This window comes from Tamandua tetradactyla, chromosome 22, assembly GCF_023851605.1.
Source record: "Tamandua tetradactyla isolate mTamTet1 chromosome 22, mTamTet1.pri, whole genome shotgun sequence".
Lineage (NCBI taxonomy): Eukaryota > Metazoa > Chordata > Mammalia > Pilosa > Myrmecophagidae > Tamandua > Tamandua tetradactyla.
In genome coordinates, this window is record NC_135348.1 from 23,232,627 (window position 1) to 23,255,634 (window position 23,008).

General features: G+C 36.3%; 1 protein-coding gene across 20 annotated transcripts in view; it reads left to right on the forward strand.

Annotated features, from left to right (window-relative positions):
* The window catches only part of LOC143666273 (uncharacterized), a 139,010-nt gene that overhangs the window by 9,312 nt on the left and 106,690 nt on the right, over nt 1-23,008 (forward strand). For 5 of the 20 annotated variants that reach the window (XR_013167484.1, XR_013167490.1, XR_013167496.1 and 2 more), the window contains exon 2: nt 6,137-6,176. The exons of 10 other annotated variants lie outside the window; for them this stretch is intronic. The gene's annotated coding sequence lies outside the window, so the exon portion shown is untranslated. Of the gene's footprint in view, nt 1-6,136; nt 6,177-21,394; nt 21,558-23,008 lie in introns of those variants that run through there. 5 more of the 20 variants (XR_013167499.1, XR_013167483.1, XR_013167488.1 and 2 more) reach the window with 1 other exon arrangement.

Here is a 23,008-nt window from a genome sequence, read left to right on the forward strand (position 1 = left end):
ATCTTCTTGCAAAGGTAATTACTGAAGGTGCAATCACATCAGGTCCTTAAGCTTTGGAAGATTGATCTGACAGAAGTAGGGGAGGGTTATATTTGCCAGAAAGGAGGAGTCAGTGGGTCTTGGATGTTCAGGCCCTCAGAGTTATCTAAAAGTCAATCATATATCCCCATTCCAATTCATATGCTAATTTTCACATAAGAAACCAGGTGGAGCTGTGAATTTAACTTATGTTGCACATCAGCAACCACTGCATCTAATTTTTAGTTACATCTTCACTGCACATACCAGAGATAAGGCATTCATTTAGGGCAGTGATTCTAAAGGTTGGTCCCTGGGCAAATGACATTAGCATCACCTGTGAACCTGTTGGTAATGCATAATCTCAGATCCCACCTTTGATCTACTGAAGCAGGAACTCTGGGGGTAGGGATCCGACAAATCCTTCAGTGAATTCTTATGCTTGCTGAAGTTTGAGAACCATATTTTAGAATAATTATAAAAGTTCTCTGGTCCTCTGTGCACTGAGATAAAAATGTAAAATCTGGAGCTTGCTGTTTTCTTCATTTAGATTCTCCAATGCAGTTATGAGTTAGCTGCATTGAATGAGTTAGCTAACTAACTAATTGAATGAGTTAGCTAACTCATTCCACATTGTTTTTATTCCTCATTCTCATCATAAAGGTTTGTGCAGCAACTGGTTGGTTGGTCTGCCAAAATTTGCCACTGGATAGGTACCTCACTTTGAGTTAAATACAGATTATCATGTTGCTAATGGGATTCTAACTGCTTTCAAATCCACCCAGGTGAGATAACCAATCTAGAGTTCCATTTCTTTGAAAGTCTGTTGCACACAAGTATGCCTGATACTAATTACATCATAATTTTGAATTCAGTTGCAGAAAACAGAATCCACTTTAGTTAGTTTAAGCGACTGATGTATTACAGAGAGAGACAGATCTAGTTTGGGGGTGAGGTACATGAAGATAATACACATTTGGGGGCATTCTTTAAAAAAAGTAATACAAAATTGCAAGTACAAAATTAGGTATGAAATTCAAAATTCATTTAAAATGAGAAAAAAAATTATGACAAATTTTAAATTAAAAAAACCTAACATTTACCACAAACAAAAAGAAATCCAGGAAAGTAGTATAGTATTTTCATTAATCACCTGTTTGATATACCTCTATAATATTGTTCTTACATTTTTTTTTTTTTGCCTCATGCACCTTTGACTGTCTCATTATATGATCAGGATTTTGTAGTATCATTTTTATAGAGTGAATATAAAGATAATCCAGTCTTTCCTTTGTTCGGGGTAACAAAAACTTGTTTTTTTATTATTGATAGATTAGAAAATTCCTTTCGTTTTTACAACTAATTACTGATAATGCCATGTAAATTTTTAGAATCGTTGTCAAAATTGGGGAAACCTCTGACAAAATTCTGTTTGTACAAGCTATATAATTTGAAAGAGTTTCCCACAGTTTAGCTCCTATTTCTGTCAGTTTTAAACTTTGTTTCTCCTCACTACCCATTCTTCTGGTGCTAGTGTGTAGCATACCTTCAGACTGCAATGTGACTTCTCGATTTGTTCCCTCAGGTCAGGAAGCTAGGGCAATCCACACAGGTGGGCATGTGGCATGATTATGAACCACAAAAATATGTCTCTTAACCCAATCTAAACAGATAACAAACTCAATTTCTCATTAACTGGATCCCCCAAATGCCTGAGGCCACTTCAACAACACTGGAAATAAATGAAGTAGAAAGAGATGGTAGCCTTAACTTAGAACAGCTCAAATATCTAATTTTTGCCATTTTTATAGAAACATATGATCGGGCACGGACCCAGGCAATGAGGATGTCTGAAACTTAAGCTTCATAGCTTCATGGTAAACCCCTCTCTAATTATAGGGTATTAAATGAAATCAGTAGGAGGATGAAAAAATAGATTCTACACAGAGCTTTTGGTATGACATCTAAAGCTACTCTACAGAATGGACTACTGAGGGCATATTTTTTATCATCAGGTAGGCTGCCAGTCATAAAATCATACCATCGACTGCCATAAGCAGGAAACTGCCACAATTAGGATACCGCTACATCATCACGAAGCGGTTGTTACTGCTGCCAGTTGCAGACCCACTGCAGGTCTGCAATGATCCACACTGACAAAATGGATGCACTATGGCTTGCCTCTCAAAATTCCAAAAGCAACTGGATATTTGGACTTCTGCCATCACTGTGCAGAAAAATCAAATACCTCTATGACCATACTTAGGTATAGCAACCTCAGAAATGGCAGATGTGTAGCAACCATCTCACTTCCATACTGAAAACCTTAAGTGATTGCTTTTGATTGGCCAGGCCTAAATCATATGTGGATCTTTTGTTTTAAGGGAGTTTGATCAATACAGTGTTTAGCTTTTAAGAGTCTGATGTATAGAAGGCACAAAGAAGGAAGTTGGAATAGATAAATGCTCACCAATGCATTCAACACAAGACCAGACATGAATAATAGCAAATATCATGCTCTCATCCAGAAATAGCTGGGGAAAAAATCCTGAGTGTTCTTCAAAAGAAGAATGGGTAAATAAATAAAATTATATATTTGTATAATGAAATACTCTCCAACAATTAAAATGAATGAACTAGAGCTAAGAGATCAATGTGAATATATCTTAGAAGCATAATGTTGAGTTATTAAAAAGCAAGTCGCAGGAGTCATAAAGAATGATAGTATTCATATAAAGTTCGAAAAGGCAGGAAATCTATACAAATAGATACATTTATAGTTAAAAAATAGAAATGGACTTGGGAATAATAAGCCCCAAATTCAGAATAATAGAGCTTGAATGACATAGGAAAGTATTTACTGGAGTTCTTCAATTGTATCGAGGTTCACTGCATAGTTCAATTCCAGGGGCATCATTTACAGAAAATACTATGTGCTATGCTCCATGGGGACCTTACAAGTTCTCTTCTTTTTTATTTATTTATTTATTTATTTATTTATTAAAAAAATTACCTAACACAACATTTAGAAATCATTCCATTCTACATATACAATCAGTAATTCTTAATATCATCACATAGATGCATATTCATCGTTTCTTAGTACATTTGCATCGATTCAGAAAAAGAAATAGAAAGACAACAGAAAAAGAAATAAAATGATAATAGAGAGAAAAAAATAAAAAAAAAGAAAAAAGAAAAAAAGAAGAAAAAAAAACTGTACCTCAGATGCAGCTTCATTCAGTGTTTTAACCTAATTACAATACAATTAGGTAGTATTGTGCTGTCCATTTCTGAGTTTTTGTATACAGTCTTGTTGCACAGTCTGTATCCCTACAGCTCCAATTACCCATTATCTTACCCTTCTATAAAGAACAGTGCCTTCTGCCATGGCGGCCTATTGTCTTCGTCATGTTTTCTTCTGTAAGCCGGATGATGGGTATACCTAGTGTTCATTGCCATATTCTTTATAATATTTTCTACAATTTTGGATATGTATGAACAGTTTTATAATAAAATATTCTATGAATCAAAATACAATCTTCACATTTCAACCAATGACAATCTATGACAACCTGTGACAGTCTATATATCCTGAATCTTTGGGAAACCATCTTTCAAACCAATGAATATGACCGCCAAACTCTACGTTGCGGCTCTTATTCTTAGGTTTTGGAAGACTAGGAAGACTTTTCTTCAGTGATAGTCTTCATTTTAGCAATTCTTTGGCATCGATGGGCCAAAAGAGTTTAAGAGAGTTGATCGTAAGTGTGTGACAAATGACGCCACTTCTAATGAAAAATTTTTTGGAACTGACTCGTGGTACATTTACTTAACATTTTAAGTAGATTGATTTTTGCTGGCATTACTGCTTGGACTCAGGATTCTGATAGTTGAACAATAATTTTTTTAGATGGTTTTTTTTTTTGCATTTTGGTTTGAAATACAACAGTAAAAATAATTCGTAATGTTCTTACAAAGTGCCAGGTACTTTAAACACGTCACTCATTTAAACCTCATAACAGTTTTAGAAGATACTAGTATTATCTCCATTTTACAGATGAGGAAATTGAGTAATAAAGGTTAAAGAACCTGCGGTAAGTCACATGACCAAAAAAAGTTGCCATGGCTGGGTTTTCAATACAAACATGGCTGATTCTAAAGCTCGTTTAAATGTTCCATTTCTGAGACACACTTTCCTAAGTTCTCTTTGATAAAATTTCACTCAGATGCCTCGGAAGAATATGCACCTTCTCTCTTCTACCCTATATTTATGGAGCTTAAATGTGTAATAAAATACCACAGGAGATAGAGTTTCCATTAGGGAAACTGATATTCCAGAATATCAGTTTGAAGACTAGCTAACAGATGGAAAGAGGAAATTCTAACACTACTCTGGAATTTAGTAAAAATTTGTACACCCACACATATATTTAAAGGCTCTTTAAAAATGAATATTTCTGAATATTAGCTTCAAGTTATTCACATGGTCTGGTGACCACGGCTCTTCAAAGATTCCAACCTGTGCCTTCCCATGTTTGGTGTTTTGTGCGGCTGGTTGGTTGACCGCTGCGGAAATAACTCCCCAAGTTTACACTGAGGAACCCATCTCAAACATTACTATCCAGGGCATTTGTCAAAGACTACATCTTCTGGCAAGTTACAAAGTATATTCATGGAAATATTATGTTTTCCAAAAACAAACAAATATAAGCAGTGAGACCTTGGGTCCCGGGTTGAAGATTTTTGGGGGGCATTTTGTGCATCATTTCTGTGGGCGTGGGTCAGAAGTAGTCTATTATAATAGCTAATTTGAAAGAGATTGAAAATGAGCTTTGTGAATACTGACGGAGAAGAAAACGCACAGAGGCCCTTTACACTCAACCTTGGCCCAGCAGCAGCAGCCAGACCGAGGGGGGGGGATGGGGGTGGGATTAAGAGGTTGCTGTAGCAATGACCTATATTACATAATGCCTCCCATCTGTCCACAGTTGTGTGAGTTTGCTTAAATGTTTTATTAGATTTTCATTACATTTTCATACAGCCCCAGCCCATCTGCATTTGCCAGCCTTGTTGCAATTTCTAAAATACCTAATCCATTAGTTATTCAATATATGCATATACGTTCTCTGGCCAAGTCTCTGCTGGTGCCATTTGGGTGATATTAACATATGCTCTATGGATATAATAAATAGAATCTATAGAATAGGTATGTAGGCCTCTAAGTGGTGATGCTGAAGATGATGATGGTGGTGACAGTGGTGGTTGTGATGACAGTGGTGTCTGTTAGGATTAGCTCAGTGCCAAAGGCTGTAAATGAGAATTTTCTGATTCTCACAGCAACAGTGATAGCACTTTTTAAAATCTGGGGATCACTATCAGGTATACTTCGGAAAGTCCAGTACTAGAAAGCAAGGTCCTTTTTCCTCTCCATGAGAAGAGTGACATGTTTATTTTGCTTACACCCCAGTTCCCTGCACGGTGCTGAGTACTGAACAGATGACTGAACAGAGCCAGACTTTTGTTGTATATTGGGTGTATCTTTCGTAGCTGGTTTATAGTCATTGAATGCTTGATGACTGAGGGTTTCTGGTCTACTGTCAACTTTATAGTTGGTGGTAGAATTTTAGTTTCTCATAACCACCACAGATCATGAGGAACTCAATCTTGGAATTCTGACATCCTGAGGATATTTTCTGTTGCAAATTAGAGATTTCATGCAAGCGTAATAGTGACTTTTAGGCTGAATTATACACATGATTAGTTGGAAAGATCTGGATACTAAAGCTTGATGATTCTCATCTTTTGATCTAGGGACAGAATTTGTACAAGGCTAATTTTATTCCTTGACTTAACCTGAAAAATGTTTGGCTTAACATCAATTTTTGGAAGCCCTCTGTCAATGAATGACTTCTCTTCTGTCACTGTTGCATAAGTAATTGTTCTGCTTAGATACTATTTGTGAATATAATACATTTTCAAGTGTTTGTTCCAGCACAAAATGTGTTTTACATATATTGGAAAGTTAAGAAATAATGTCTTTTCTTTCCTATTGTAGCATATGTAAAATCCATTGTGGTGTTATCATGTCATTCATTATTTCATTTTTATTTAAAAGGAAAACAACATTGAAGACACCATGAAATAACAGCCATTTGGTAAGTAGGTACCTGGCTTTCTAATTCTGATTCCTTGCTCAGCTATGCCAAATCTAGGTGGAAGAGGAGAAATGATGTTCGAGTGTAATGGCAGTCCAGTGTTTCACTCACACTGAATAACCCTAGGAAGGAGAATTTCCACACATGAAGCCAATGCTGATTAGCCCAAAGGAAGCATCTTTGAGTCACAGGCTGAAAATAAGGTATTTGGTTGTATGAGAGGATGGGCTCAGCAGTGGGTAACCCAGCAGGAGATTCTTCTCTGAGAAATTGTGATTATTTTCACATGTAAGGAAAGAGACAAATGAACATCATTTTCAAACCTCTGTCTTCACTAAACACATTGACCAGAAATGCATCTACCTACATCATTTAAAAAGAAGTCCAGTGAGGAGGCTTTGGCAGCATGTGAGCTATTTCCATTGACCTTCTTTCACTGCATGTTTCTCACACATATTTGCTCTCTATTTTCATGTTTATAAAATGTGTTCCCAAGCCCTTTAGGATGAAATCAACAATAGTGCCCAGAGCTCCAGCTAAAGATTCCCAGTGGGAGGGTCTGAGCCTTTTGTTCTGGAGGATCTAATAGAATGCGAAGCTGACACAGAAATGGGAGGACCATTCAGCTAAAATTAAAGTCTTTGTTCCTTCATTAGTTGAACTTGAACTTCACATTTCTGAAGTTTTACTAGGTTACTTTCTCTAAAACTCCGATTTAGTCAAGCTGAATAAGGAAGCTCATTAAAATCTGTGCTCTCTCTCTCTCTCTTACTTTTAAAAAGAAAAATCCCATTTGTTTGGCACAGCTAACTCCTGGTTCTTCGTTTGATGAAGTTTTGGGGAAATTGACTTTAATCTTGAGTGTACATTATTATTAACCATTAAAGAAGATTTTTTAAAAAGTCTGACACGACTCCATTTTATTTAGCCAGTTTATTGACTTCCTTAGCCTAGCAGGGAAAGTAGGTAGGTATCTGGCTTTCTGTGATTATGATCTAATGTGATTAAACAAAATTTATTTGATCACTTCTGGTTTGGGGGGACTATTGAATGTGGGAGGAAACCCTAGTCTGCAAATTTTATTATTGATATCTAACTTTCAGATCTGACTTGCCCTATATTATTTCTAGTTTGAGTTCATTTCTTGCTTTCTTCAGTTAGTAGGAGAGAGGTGAGAAAATTAAAATAACACTATAGCAATGCCATGGGATTGAGGGTTGCTGCACATAGGTAGTTCTGCCATTTCTATGATCTTAATAATATGATAAGTTTTTATTTCTAAATTGCAATAAGAATTGATTGCCAAAAGTCAATGAAACTTTGACAGATTCTGATACAACAAATTCTAATTACGGTGTTAGAGTAATCTTTTTCTCCTTACTTAGAATAGAAGTTTTTCCCCTTGTTTCCTCCCTAGTGGCTCTTGTAGTCAAAACTTCATAATCTTAGCCCTCCTGCTTTCTTTCTAAGTGAAGGAGTGCTGGGGAAAAATTAAAGAATAGCCCAATGAACTAATCATCAACTCAAAACTTTTTCCTGTGAAAAGAAAATTCCCTTTCACATTTTTAAGACTCCATAATGTTTTTTACATGCCGCAGAACTCCCTGTGTTACTTAACTCTGGATGGTCAAACTTGTTATTCACAGGACTTTCTGATTTTAGGGCAATTCAAATGTGAAATGGGCTGTTTTATTGTTCTGATCGGAGTAAAGGTTTAAGGTGATAATAGTAAATGGGAGGAATGAACTGTGAATGTGCATTTGGGTAAATTAACATCCAATTCAGATTTCCAAACAATAAAATATATACAAATCGTCACCCCTATCTTAAGCAATAAAAACTTCAGAAAACGCTTAGGGGTTGCCTGCTATGTGCAGAGCCCCGTGCAGGGTACTGTGGGAATCAGAAGATAAACGAAGCACAGAGTCTGATCTCAAAGAGGTTCCTTTTAGTGGGAGAAAGTTACTGACTCATAAGCAACTATAGTAGGAGGCAAATTCTTCAGGGCTTCTTTCTCAGATGTCTTCTCTGATTCTGTCTTTGGGGGTCACAAATTCAGATGTCTACAGGGAGGAGGCAGGTAAATAAAATTATTGAGGACAACGAGACTGGTGGGTAATTGGAGGACTCTTGGAGATTCTAAAGTTAGCACTGCTTCTCAGCTCCCTCCAATAATTGCCCCATGGCAACATAAGCCCTGAGTTCAAGTTCTTCTCATTTTTCAAGAGAAGCTGGAAATTGATTTCATGGGGTAAAATCTCCTAATTTTTCAATGTTGGTGGGTAAATGGGTTTTTAAGAACATTCTGTAGGCCAAACACAATGTTGGCTTAGTCCAACTGCCAGGCTGCCATTTATGACCTCTGATTTTCCCCCAGCCTTCTGGTTGACCTCACATTCCCATGGACTTTATGCCCGTAACTTACAAATTAGGTGTCTTGACTGTCACTGGTGGTAGTTGACCCTCTTTGGGTATCTTCGGAGGGGATTTCTTAGTCTCTCCACTATTATGCTTCCTGCTGTCAGGAAGTGTTGGTTCAAGTGGCATGTATTTGTGTGGAACTGGTCTGTAAGTAATGTGTGCAGGATGTCAGATGGCATTGAATGGAGGCTCATCAGAATTTACAGTCAAAGTTGTAGAGTCTTGGCTCATAGGATTTAGCCAGCAACCACTGCTGCTCCAGGTACTGAGGAAAAGTCAGTAGTTCTTTAACCATCCTTTGATGGAGGTATGTATTCCCTAAGGTGACCTCAATGCTTCCATGGTTAGAACATATGTATAATCCTAATTTCTCTTATAGGATGTACCTCTATCAAGTAGATTTCTCAAATTCCTCATCTTTAGTGTCTATAAGTCCCAAATCTTCAACCTCATTATTTTTGTGAGCTCTGGGCTTGCTGCACACATCTGTAATCAGAGATGCCCAATGTGGGATTTAAAAAAATGTCTTCTTAAATACATCCTCTGGTATTCCCCTCTCAGTGAATTTTATCATCATCCCTGTTGTGCAACCAATAAAGGTCCTCTCAGATTGTTTTCTCATCTCTTTACCTAATCAGTCAATAGATCCTGATGATTTTATCTTCTAACTTCTCTTTTCTATATCCTTATTTCTGCCTCAATGCAGACGCTCATCATTTTATGTTTATGTCATTGCCAGTTTTCACTAGTCTTTTCTCCAAGCAAGCTCTTCTGTTCCCTGCCACCAGAGACTTCTTCTAAAATGCAATTCTTACGCTTTTGCCTTGTGCAAAAACTTTTAAGGGCAAATGCTTACAGTTTTAAAATTCAAGGTCCCTAGCAAGAAATTCAAGCCCTTAACATTTTGACCTCAATCCTTTATAGTTTTATCTTCCGTACCTTACTGTGTATTTAACTCTACAGCCATAATAAATACTTTTTCTTAAATAAACCAGGCACTTTAACATTTCTGTGTCGGTGTACTTACTATCCCTCTGGTTGAAAGGCTCTTTCTGTCTGTGGAGCTCCTTCTCCTTCTTGGGAAAAATAATTTATTTGAGGAAACCTTAGAATTCTTCAGGGGATTTAAAAATTTTCTTCTTTATATTGCCCATACTACCTGGCATATGCCTGTATTATTGGATCTGAAGCATAATATTTTAATTTTATAACCATATCAATGTTTTTTTTCTATGTCTACACTGCATTACCTTTTTGGTGGGAGACCACCTGCTTTGAGAATCTGATGAAAACTATAAACTCCATTTCTCCAAAGGGGTAAAGAAATAAAGTTGAGTATATTTGCCATATTGGGGCCTAGATTAAAAAAAAATTGTACAAGACTTAGTCCTTCAAGGGTTGGAATGACTACATTCTTTGTTTTGTTATGCCTAGTAGATGGTTGTACTGCTATCTATTGCCACAATAATGCTGCTTAGCAATCCACCCCAAAACTTAAGTCTAAAACACAATAACCATTTATTTAGCTCATCATTCTAGGGTTTGAATTTTGTATGAGCTCAGTTGGGTGGTTCTTCTGCTCTTAGTTGGGCTCCCACATGCATCTGATATCAGCTGAACATAGCCTAAGTGACTATACTTCAGGGCATATTTAGCAGGTAATTAGAGCACCTCAGCTCTCTTCCATGTGGTCTCCCATTCTATAGCTGCTTAGTCTGGGCTTGATTTATGGGACTGTAAGAGTTCCAAGAGACATATATTACTTGACCTATTATGCACATTTTAAAACATATATAGAATATAAGTTAACAAAAGTTTAAATAAGATGAGATAAATAATATTTAAATGATTATTTATTTTACTTTATTAATGGTATCAAAAGAATTTTTGCTCTCATTAATGAGAGTTATGTGATTTTAAATGCTTATTATTTCTTTTAAATATTGATTTAAAACTTTGTAATGTTTGAATCCAAGATCTGGCTCAATTCTTGAATTTTGGACTATCTCACCTTACCAAGATGCTTCATAAATATTTGCAGATCCAAATGAAAGAAACCCATCATTGGCTGGACATACTTAAATCATTATACTAATTTCCCAATCCCATCATTTAATTTTGCAGAGACTTTTATTGAAATTGGGTAATAAATTTCCATCTCAGATACCAACCAATTGTTCTTACAAACAAATTTGAAATTACTGTATCTTATATGTTTTACCATTTAGATTCCAAACCATTAAATTCTCTGATAAATTATTAACAGCTTAAATATTCTATTTTTAAATTTAAGTGTCCAGTTACGAAAATTTTATACTGGTAGTTTTATTATAATTATTTGTAAAAATATCACACAGTGATTGTGCCAGTTGGAAAGGATGATGTACCCTAGGAAAGCCATGTTCCAATCCTGATCCATCTTGTGGAGGCAGCCGTTTCTTTCAATCCTTATTCAGCTCTGCACTGTAGGTTGGGAACTTGATTAGATTATCTCCATGGAGATGTGCTATGCCCAGTTGTGGATATCAACCTTTGATTAGAGGGAGATATGACTTCACCCATTTCAGATGGGTCTTGATTAATTTACTGGAATCCCTTAAAAGAGGAAACATCTTGGAGGAAGCTTCAGAGCCAAGAGAACCATGAGAGCCCACGCAGCCAGAGACCTTTGAAGATGAAGAGCGAAAACACCCCGGGGGAGCTTCATGAAACAAGAAGGTGGAGAGAAAGCTAGCGGACATCCTCATGTTCACCATGTGCCTTTCCAGATGAGAAACCCTGAACGTCATCAGCCTTCTTGAACCAAGGTATCTTTTCCTGATGCCTTAGATTGGACATTTTTATAACCTTGTTTTAATTTGGACATTTTCATTTGCTTAGAACTGTAAACTAGCAACTTAATAACTTCCCCTTTTTAAAAGTCGTTCTTTTTCTGGTATATCGCATTCTGGCAGTTAGCAAACTAGAGCAGTGATGAAAATACTTTTAAATATGTTTTCAAAATGCTTTTACCATTGCTTGAGTTTCTGCCAAAAAACAATTATTTTCTTATTCATTGTGAAAACATTACTTTTACCTTGGAAGTAGAATGCATGTATGTGTGTGTATGAGTTTGTCCTTCAAGTAACAGGAAGATGAGAAAATATTTCCATAGTTGCTCCATATTTTGCTACAAAATATTGTAAAGATGCTTCTATGTGTTAAAGGTCAATTTTTTATAATATTAACTGCATCAATGGTATTTTATGGCATTTTATCCATTTCTTATTTCAGCTTATTTGCTGTTGCTTGCCTAGGAATTATGGACTATCCTGGATTGAATTATGTACCCCAATTTAGGTTCAACCTTGTTCAGCTGGGTCACACCTTAACTAAAATAACATCTTTAAGAAATCCTATTTACCCTTGGTTCACACCCACAGGAATAGATTAAGATTTAAGAACATGTCTAAATTGGGGTACATAATTCAATCCAGCATAGTCCATGATTCTTAGGCAAGCTGCAGCAAATAAGCTGAAATAAGAAATGGATAAAATGCTATAAAATCCCAATTCTAGCTTCAGAACCCCTGAGCCAATAAATACCTATTGTTGTTAAACAACCCATTTTGTAGTACTTGTTTTAGCATCCTGACAAACTGAGGTATGGATCAAGGACATTGTCCTAACTCAGTAAACTTATGCTAAAAACTTTTAAAAAATTCCAGCTGCTCCATCAGCAAATGCACAATTTTCTCTTAAAATATTGTCTTGCTAAATTTACTGTTGATGCTGTGCAAAACAATCCACGAGGGTAGGAAGAAGGTATTTAATGAATATTGGTTGAATGACTGTTCTGTTGAGAATAAGCATTCTCCAGTATGTAGTATGTGTATACATATATATATTTTGTGCTGCATGCATACATATATTTTTGTGTGCATGCACACACACACACACCATTGTACATTTAACTATCAAACAGGATCTAAGAAATATAAGTTGAAATATTTTAGAAACACCTATAATTTCATCCATCTATAAATTAAACCCCCAATATCGTATAACATATTTTAATTCCTGTTTCTTAAAACTTGGGCAATTTTTTTCTGTGTTGACAAGGGAAAGCACTTTTATTTGTTGCCAGGTTGATTCACGTGTTATTACTTTGCCATTTTTTTTAATGGCAGTGTATTAGTTTGTTAAGCTGCCAGAATTTAATATACCTGAAATGCAGTGACTTTTTAAAAGGGAATTTAGTAAGTTACAAGTATAAAGTTCTAAGGCTGAGAGAATGTCCAAATTAAGGCACCACTAAGAGGTTCCCTTCCCTTAAGAAAGGCTGATACCATTTGGAACACTTTTGTCAGTTAGAAAGGCAAGTGGCATCTGCTGGTCCCTTGGTCCTGGGCTCCATTACTTTCAGCCTCTGTTCCTGTGCCTTTCCATATCTTGGCTTCACCTCGGCTCTCTCCAGGTTCTGGCTTGCTTAACATCTCATAGGGAGGTACATGGTGATGACTGCTGGCCTCCAAGCATCTCCAAACATGCATGTTTCTGTTCTCTGAAGGACCTGTTCTCCACATGTCTATATCTGCTCTCTCTGTGGGCTCTGGCTCTCTCCAAAATATTTTCTCTTTTAAAGGATTCCAGTAAACTAATCAAGACCTACCTTGAATGAGTGGAGTCACTTCTCTAATCAAAAGGTCACACCAACAATTGGGTATTTCACATCTCCATGGAGATAATCTAATAAAAAAACTTCTGCCCTACAGTTTTGAATTAGGATTACAAGAAATGGCTGCCCGCATAAGATTGAATCAGGATTAAAACATGGCTCTTCCTGCCAGAGGCAAGAAGAACATTTTTTATGGTAGGGGAAAACCTAAATGTATGTGGCTTTTTGAATTTTTTATTAAATAGGAAATCCACAAAGAGGCTTCTAAATATCTATCATTTAGTGATATTTTAAAATATTAGACTGAGTGTAGTATGACTTTAAACCATAGATAAATTTATAAGTTTGTCTTCATGTTTATTTTATGGTTACTTAAATGTTTTGCTAATTATATGTTCATGTTTTAATTAGCCAATGCTTCAGGTCACTGCATATAATTAAGAGTGAGGTTTGTTATTAGCAATAATGAATATAAGTATGCATTTCAAACAAATGTGAATTTTGGAAAATTTTATGACTACTTTCCAGAATTAATTTAATAATTATTTTTTTAAACCTCTTAATATGGCTGACAAAGAGGCAGGAATACAAGAGGATTTACTGCTGATGTTTTCTTGTTTTTGGCTTGTGATTGCATTATTAATATCATCTTCAAGTTGTGACTCCTTGGCAGGAATATTTTTAAGTTGCCTGTTCATTTTATGAGGTTTAATTTCATTAAACCCCTTGTATCTATTCAAGGGAAATATGTAGACTGTAATACATTACAAAACACTGAATGCATGAGGATACCTGTGATAGAGCTGCTGGTCTGTACCCAAATCCATTATCCTATTCTTGTGTCTGTAGCCAGGCTACATTTCCTGACCAACAGAATATGAGTAGAAATGACCCATGTCACTTTTAGGCCAAACTCATAAAAACCACCTAGGGGTGATTTTCCATTTCCCTTCTTTCTTCTGGCCAGATGTAATGCACATGATCATGGTGGCCATGAATAGAAATTGGTAGAGCCTCATTACCCTAGGTTCCTGAATGACAAGCTGTCCTGCTCTCTGGATGACCAGATCTGTTATCTGCACAAGAAATAAACTCCTATTGTGTTGCATCATTACGTATTTGGCCTATTTATTAATGCATCCCAGCTTCACTAAACTGATGCTTCAACTGTCACTCTCTCAGCCTTGTTGAACACTCGTTCTTCCTTCAGAAAGACTCACAGTGCATGTGTGAGATGTAGCCGTCTATATCTGCACCAAGTGATGCTACCTGGTGTCATTCTTATTTAAGTGAGGCTTACTTTGTTTCTTGTTTTTAAAATGAAAAGTGCGTAGTCGAATCATGTCTCCCTGAATCCTGGGATATGTTTTACTTCATTTAGCAAATAAGTGTTTTAAGAGACTTGACTCCATGGCTTTCATTAATCTCATTTGATCAACTTTGTTATAAAATAGTACGTAAGTATTAGTTTGGCATTGTTAGGAATGCATTAGTCTCTAAAGAGAGGAAAAGAGATCTGATTCTCATCCCATTGTCTTGGCAAAGAAAGTAAAAACTGCATGAAATGTGTGTTTCATTTATTTTCCATTGTTCATGTGCCCTTATGTGGAATTTCCTAACTGACCCTTTTCATTTCCATCAATAGGGTTCTCAGTTTCAATTGTCCTGTGCAAAGAGATGCCACATCACTGCCATTTTCTCTCTCTCTCTCTCTCACTCTCACTCTCATTTTGCTCTTTCTTTCTAATGACTGGCTGGAAACAGAGCAGCATTTGAGTTCCATTCCCAGTTGGTGCAAGACTGGGCAACCTAATCCAGCCCAGATTTTACTCTCTTGCTTGGGTTAGTTTACACTTGTGAAAGAACGTTGCTTAAGTTAGCCCTGCCTCCTGCCCTCCCACCCATGGAATAAATCACAAATGCAAAAGAGCACTGCACTCCAGTTGATATGCTGCCACAAAATAGCTTCATCCTATTTTCCTGGCCCCTTCCCCATCTGCCTATCTTCATCTTATACAGACTTGATATTAAGCAATCTGTAACCATCCAAAGCAGACACACTTTAAAAATGAGTAGGGCATTTTCAATCCCCCTACAGAATTAAAACAGATGAGAAAGCGAAACATTACTTCAAATGTTTGCTTAAGGATCAAGAAGTTGGGCCCAACCCCTTTGTATTGGCAAATGTTACATGGAGCATCGTAAAATCAAATTCTCACGTCTTGTTGTCCTCCCATTAGATCACATTAAACTTTGGCAGTGAGGCTGGCCTGCCTTGGTGGTTTTCTGATTTGTGGTTTGCACTTGGCTAGCCTCACAGGCTTTAAAAATGATTTTATTTTGTGAACAGTCAGTGATAGTCAGACTCTAGAGTAAACTTGCCTGGGCCAACATTTGCAGTAATAACATTTCACATTATCAAGAGTTTCCTGAAGGACTGCAAAGAACGAAAACAAAGAAGAGCTTTTCTGGTAGTGGCTGTTTTTCTTCAGTTGCTGGTAACCTCCTGAGTGGAGAGTCTGAATTTAAGCTTTGAAGAGCTCCTTACAAGGAGATACAGTCCTTTGCCTTTAAGGTGAAACCGGAGACCTGGAACATATTTGGGTTTTCTTGTTCCCTGGCTTGTTGAATATGTAACTGATTCTCCTTTTTTCTTTTCTTGTGTGGTTTTCCTTATTATCTTGTTTATTTGTAGTGTGGGAGGTGGAGGGTGGTGGGCTGGGGAGAAGCTGCCCTGAGTCAAGGAAGGGAATGTTCAATTTAGGTAAGTCTGTCTAAGTATTCCAGATAAGTGCTGTCGCAATTCTCCTCATAATATTTTTCACTATTATTTGTATGTACTTATTGTAAATAAAGGAATTGAAAACCCATCTTTAGGATATACAATTTGTTTCCTAAAGTCTGATGCAGTTAGTGATGAGGAAAATGATTGTGATTATAATGAATCATTAATGAAAGTAATAAATACCTGAGCTTATGAAATTCAAATGAATCTCATATCTGTACACATTTTACCTTGAAGTGTTTGCAGAATCAATTTTATGAGAGGGACAAAACAGGGTTTGAATGGCAAGTACTGATGTTCTAGACCGGACAATTCAGATTGTTATCCAAATTCACTCAGTTTAAATTCTTATGTGCCAATTCAGACCAAAAAAACTATTACCAACCAAGCCACCAACATCTGTTTACTGAGAGCCATACGTGATCTATTTCTTTCTTTAAAAAATAATTGTATTTATAGTTTTTATTATTATCGAGACATTATTGCCAAAAGAAACTGTAGCCCTGTCAACACTGTGAACATTTTGGGGTTCCTCATACCAAAAATGATATTGATCTAAGTATAGGCACATTGATGGAACCCTTGTTTCATGTGAATTCTTAGAACATTAATTTATATATGACAAAAGGACTTCTCTAGTTAAAATAGGCAAAGGAAGTCCAGAACCCCCAGCCTAGGACCAGCCATTCCTCTGCAGTGCTTTTTGAGGTACCACTTCAGAAACCTAAATGTCCAAAGTAAGATTTGAAAACCACTGCTCTATATTATTTTAAAAGTCTGCATGTAATCCCCTGGATGGAAGTATATAGTATACTTAGTCATTCTGTTATTGATGTACATGCATATGCAGAGTGTTTACAATATTTTAAAGAATGATACAATATGCATCTTTTAGGTAAATCTTTGCATATTTGCCCTGTTCTTTCCTTAAAATACTTTGTTAGAAGAGGAATTGTTGAGTTAAGTAATAGGAATTTTGAATTTAATGCCAACATACTTTCTAGAAAGCCCATGCCAATGTATTCTCTTACCCATAGTGTATAAGAGTATGTATATTTCTCTATATTCATAGTGGATCTTGTCATTCATTCATTCATTCTTCTTTTTTAAATTTTTTAATTTAAGAAAACAAACAATACACTTAGAACCACCAAAAATGGCTATCTTAGTTAGCTTAACCATAGGCATATTTAAATAAAGTATCCATATAATCATTGTAAAGCCTGTGTTTGCACAGTAAGTTTCATAAAACAATTTAAAATTCAGGCAACAAGGAAAAAATCTACATAATCAGATAGTAAAGTTCTTAAATTCTGAGTATTGAACACTACCTTAGATGCCATTTGATCAACTGTCAAAACTGTGAATGATTTCAAAATATCAAATAGAAAATTCTTAAAAATATCTGCATTGCTATAGAAATGACCTGTAGCAATTTTATTTCAGGAAAATATGAAGAAACAAATATTTTAACAATTAACATATGGACATCTTAAACATCTAAAATGTATCTCTTAGTTAGCTTATCCATAGGCAAATTAAAACATATCTAAGCAATCATAATAAAGACTGTTTGTAAAATATGTTTCATAAACCAATTTAAATTTAAAGCAAGGAAGGAAAAAAAGCTATAAATACAGATATCGGTTACTTGAATTCCAAATATTAAGCAGTATCTTAAATACCATTTGATTAATTATCAAGACTGAGGACCTTCTCAAAATAGCAAGTAAGAAGTTATTACAAATATCAACTTTGCTATAGTAGTGAGCTATGTTACTAAATATTTTCAAATTCTTGATTTCAGGAATTCAATTTATCTAATATTACTATAACTGCCTATAGTTTTGCTTAACCGTTTTTCAGTTGGAAAGAAAGAAAAAAAGCAATAATTTTCAAAGCACACTTCAACAAGCAGCTAGAGAACAGTTTCCAGAGTTTGTCATGGGCTACCATGCCCTCAACCAGATTTTTCTTTCTAGTTGCTCCAAAAACACTGGTGGCTTTATCAGAGACAGAATAATGGAATCATACAATATCTGTCCTTTTGTGTCTGACATTTCACTCAGCATATGTACTCAAGTTTCATCCATGTTGTCGTATGTTTCAGGATATAATTTTGTCCAAATGCTGCATAATAATATTCCATCATTATGTATATACCACATTTTGTTTATCTACTTGTCTGTTGATGGGCACCTGGATTGTTTCCATCTCTTGGCAATTGTGAATAGAGTCGCCATGAACATCAGTGTGCAAATGTCAGTTTGTGTCACTCCCCTCAAATCTTCTGGGTATGTACCAAGTGTTGGCATTGCTGGGTCATAGGGCAACTCAATATTTAGTTTTCTGAGGAATCACCAAACTGATTTTCACAGCAGCTGAACTATTTTACATTCCCACCAACAGTGAATAAGTGTTCCAATTTCTCCGCATCTTCTCCAATATTTACAATGTCCTGTTTATTTAATAGCAGCCATTCTTATAGGTGTGAGGCGACATCTCATTGCCATCTTAATCTGCATTTCCCTTATAGCCAATGAAGATGAGCAGTTCTTCATGTGCTTTTTAGTGTCTGTATTTGCTTTTTAGAGAAGTGAAAATTCATTTCTTCTGCCCATTGTATAATTGGGTTGTTTGTTCTTTTGTTGGTGAGCTCTATAATTTCTTTACATACACAGGATATCAAGCTTTTGTCTGATATGTGGTTTCCAAATATTTTCTCCCATTGAGTTGCTGCTTCTTCACCTTTTTAACAAAGTCCTCTGAGACACAGAAGCTCTTGATCTTAAGGAGTTTCCATTTGTCTATTTTTTCTTTCACAGCTAGTGTTTTAGGTGTAAAGTTTAAGAAGCTACCTCCTCATACTAGATCTTGAAGATGTTTCCCTCCATTTGTTTCAAGAAGTTTTATGGTACTGGCTTTTACATTTAGGTCTTTGATACATTTTGAATGAATTTTTTATAGGGTGTAAGGTAGGGGTCCTCTTTCAATCTTTTGGCTATTGAAATCCAGTTCCCCATGCCCATTTATTGAAAAAAACTATTCTGTCCCAATTCAGTGGATTTGGGGTCCTTATCAAAGATCAAATGTCCATAAATTTGGTGACCAGTCTCTGCACTCTCAATTCTACTCCACTGGTCAGTCCTTCTGTCTTTGTGCCAGTACCATGCTGTTTTGACCATTGTGGTTTTGTAGTAAGCTTTAAAGTCAGGAAGTGATAGACCTCTCAGTTTGATTTTCTTTTTAAGAATATCTTTAGCTATTCATGGTCTCTTTCCCTTACATATAAATTTGATAACCATTTTTTTCCAAGTCTTCAAAGTAGGTTTTTGGGATTTTGAATCTGTAGATTGGTTTGGTTAGAATTAACATTTTGACAATATTCAACCTTTCTATCCATGAACATGGAATATCTTTCCATCTATTTAGGTCACCTTTTATTTCTTTTAGTAATTTTCTGTGTATAAGCCTTTGTCATCCCTGGTTAGGCTTATTCTTAGATACCTAACTCTTCAGTCATTGTGTTGTATGGAAGTTTTTTCCTTATTTATCACTTCAGTTAGGTCATTGCTTGTGTATAGAAGCATTACTGATTTTTGTACATTAATCTTGTATCCTGCCACTTTGTTGAATTTGTTTATTAGCTCAAGTAGTTTTACTGCAGATTTTTCAGGGTTTTCTAAGTATAGGATCATGTCATCTGCAAATAATGAAAGTTTTGCTTCTTCCCTTCCTATTTTCAGGCCTTTTATTTCTTTTTCCTGTCTAATTGCTTCAGCTAGTACTTCTAATACAATGTCAAATAATAGTGGTGATGATGAGCATCCTTGTCTCATCCCTGATCTCAAGGGGAATGCTTTCAATTTCTCACCATTAAGTATGATGCTGGCTATGGGTTTTTCATATGCCCTTTATGATATTAAGAAAATTTCCTTTGATGCCTAGCTTTTGAAGCATTTTTATCAGGAAAGGATGCTGGATTTTGTCAAAGCCCTTTTTAATATCAATCGATCTGATTATGTGATTTTCCCTTTCGATTTGTTAATGTGCTGTATTACATTGATTGATTTTCTTATGTTGAACCATCCTTGCATTTCTGGTATGAATCGCACTTGATCATGATGTATAATTCTTTTAATGTGACACTGGATGCAATTTGCTAGAACTAGCCTAAGAACTGTAAATCCTCATAGTAAAAATCAACCCATTTCTTTGAAGGAGATATCCCTATGTGATTCCAGAAAACTGCATTCCTGATATCTTCCCTCAAATATCAGATTCCTAAATTTTTAAGTTTGTCAGCAAGCACTGCTGCTGCTGAAAGATTCCATGAGAGAGTATCTCATTGTCAGACACTAAATCATATATAAAACCTTAGCTGCAAAGGAACCTGGAAATGTAATAGTGTTTTGGTTTGCTAAAGCTATTGGAATGCAATATACCTGAAATAGATTGGCCTTTACTGTAGTGATTTATTAGCTTCCATGCTTCAGTTCTTAGCTGTGAAAATGTCCAACTCAAGACATCAACTGGACAATGCCTGGATTCTGAATATAGGCTGCTGGCATCTGGGACACCTCTGTCACATGGAAAGTCACATCGCTGGTGTCTGCTGGTCCTTCTCTCCCAGATTTCTTTGATTTCAGCTTCTGGCTTCTCCATCTTGCAGCTTCTCTGGGTGCTTCTATGAATTTCATCTTTTAGCTTCTGTATGTGTTTCGTCCTCCCATAAATGACTCCAGTCAGAAGATTAAGACCCTCCTTGAATGAGTGTATCATGTCACAATTGAAATAAAGTAATCAAAAGGTCCCACCCACAATAGGTCTACACCCATAGTAATGGATAAAAAAGAACATGGCATTTTCTGGGGTGCGTAACAGCTTCAAACTTCCACAGTTAGTTTTCCAGATCTTTAAATATGGGACAGGATATAGAATATAAAGGGCTGTGACTGTATACCAAGTGCCAGTGGAAAATATTTAATGCACTCATAACCTACATCTTGAGAAGACAGAACTGAATCCACCTTACTAAACTTAGCACTCAATCTTCTCCTTTATGTATCCTCCTCCCTACTCAAACAAGACAACTGGCCAAACTCTGACCATTCCTTGCCTGTACTCACACAAAGCTGTTTCTTTTGCATGAAAGACTCTTTTTTTCAATACTGCCTGTTGAAATCCTATTGATCCATCAGGGCTACTCGAACACTATTCCCTCTACAAAGACTTTATGGATACCTCCACCAAAATATGCTTCCTTCTTCCTTTAAACAAAGCATGGTAGCATGCTTTGTACTTCCATCATAATTCTTCTATGACATCACCTGGCATTATTGTAATATAGGTACATCTCTAATAGCCTTTTATTTGTTAATGCTAATTGAAATATATGTACAGACATTCTGGTAGGTACTGTGCTAAATACTGAGGTGAATATGGATGAAACCCATCCTCAAGGAGCTCACACATTTCTCAAATTGGACAGTGTTTCAACTGTGAACCTTCAAACAGGGTAAGCATTATATTACTTGAAATGGGGCCACAATTCCTGAGTTGGATTCTCTCACAACCTCTTGGGGCAAGACAAACAGGAGAAGGGTGGGGAGAAGTAAGGCAATTTGTTCCCTTAAAGCTCATTTTTAACAAAGTTTTGCTCTGAGAAGCACTTGAATCATAGGAAGGATAAATAAAATATTCATAAAGTGGCATTATTTCCTAGCCAGTCCTAGCTTAAGCACAATGAAAAAGAAGTTTCATGATTACATTGTTATCATAGATCTGCTCTTTCTCAGGTCCTGCTGTACTAGAAAATTCCTACTTCATGTTATTCTCGAGTTCCACGACATGATAATTGGTGATATCCCTGACCAGCCTTTGTCCTTCCTTATGATAGAAGAATCTCCTACCTGATTTGGATTCCAGATCAGCCATGTTAAGTTAATTGACTGGACATTCATGGGGTTTTCCCTCTGCCATGTTCTATTAATAGTTGGAAGTGGGTGGAGAAGAAGGCTCTTGTGCCTTATTCTGTTCAGCTGCTGATTGTGCTTTGGGAAATGGAGGAAGCCAAGAAGGAAAGGGAGAGGAGCAATCTGTGGTGCCTTTGAATCCACCAGACTGTGCAGATATAAATTTCTCCACTCTGTAGGCCTGAGTGAGACTGATGTTTTGCAGACTCACAGAAGATAGTCTTCTCTATATGAAAACATGGATGTCAAGTGTTGTATTCAGACATGAGAAATGACTACCCTCTGTTGTTTCAGGATTAGGAAAATGGAGACTCCAAAAGCTAGGTGCCAATGGAAAAAGCAACAAATACAGCTGTAACTGAGGAAAGCATTTAAGCAAGATTTTGTTTTACACTGTGCCAACCTCAACTCATCAATGTTCATGCTCATATACTTAGAATTAGCAAGAAGTGTTTTATCCTTCATTTTGTCATTTCCCATCCCCCACTCTTACAGTTGCTTATCCAAAATGAAATGAAACTTCCGGTCTCCTTGCAGGTACTGTCTCCTGATGTAGGTGTCCCTCCCAAAAGACTTCCTCGCTCACTGAGCTCTCATTGGATCTGGACCCATTTTATATTCACAGCTCTCAGAAGAGCTAACAAGCATCTAAGAAACACCTGCAGCCACTCCAAATTCTACACGGATACCTGTGTTTTCTGAGAATGTTTTCAAGGGTACCTTGTGGGGGCAAATTCCTTGCCCAGATAAATGGAATTTTGTCCATGAGAGCAACTTAATCCAACATCCACATTCACTTCTTTTTTTCTTTCTTGCTGATATGCCCAAACTCTAATACCTTCATTTCCCTTTCGTTTGTAACAGCAAAGTCTCCTTAAGCAGAAAAATAAATGTACGGTTGGCAAGAGCTGAATAGAGGTCTGCTTAAATGATTTCTAATTTATGTTAAAATGCTAAGAACAGTATTCCAGGTCTCCACTAAATACCTCACAAA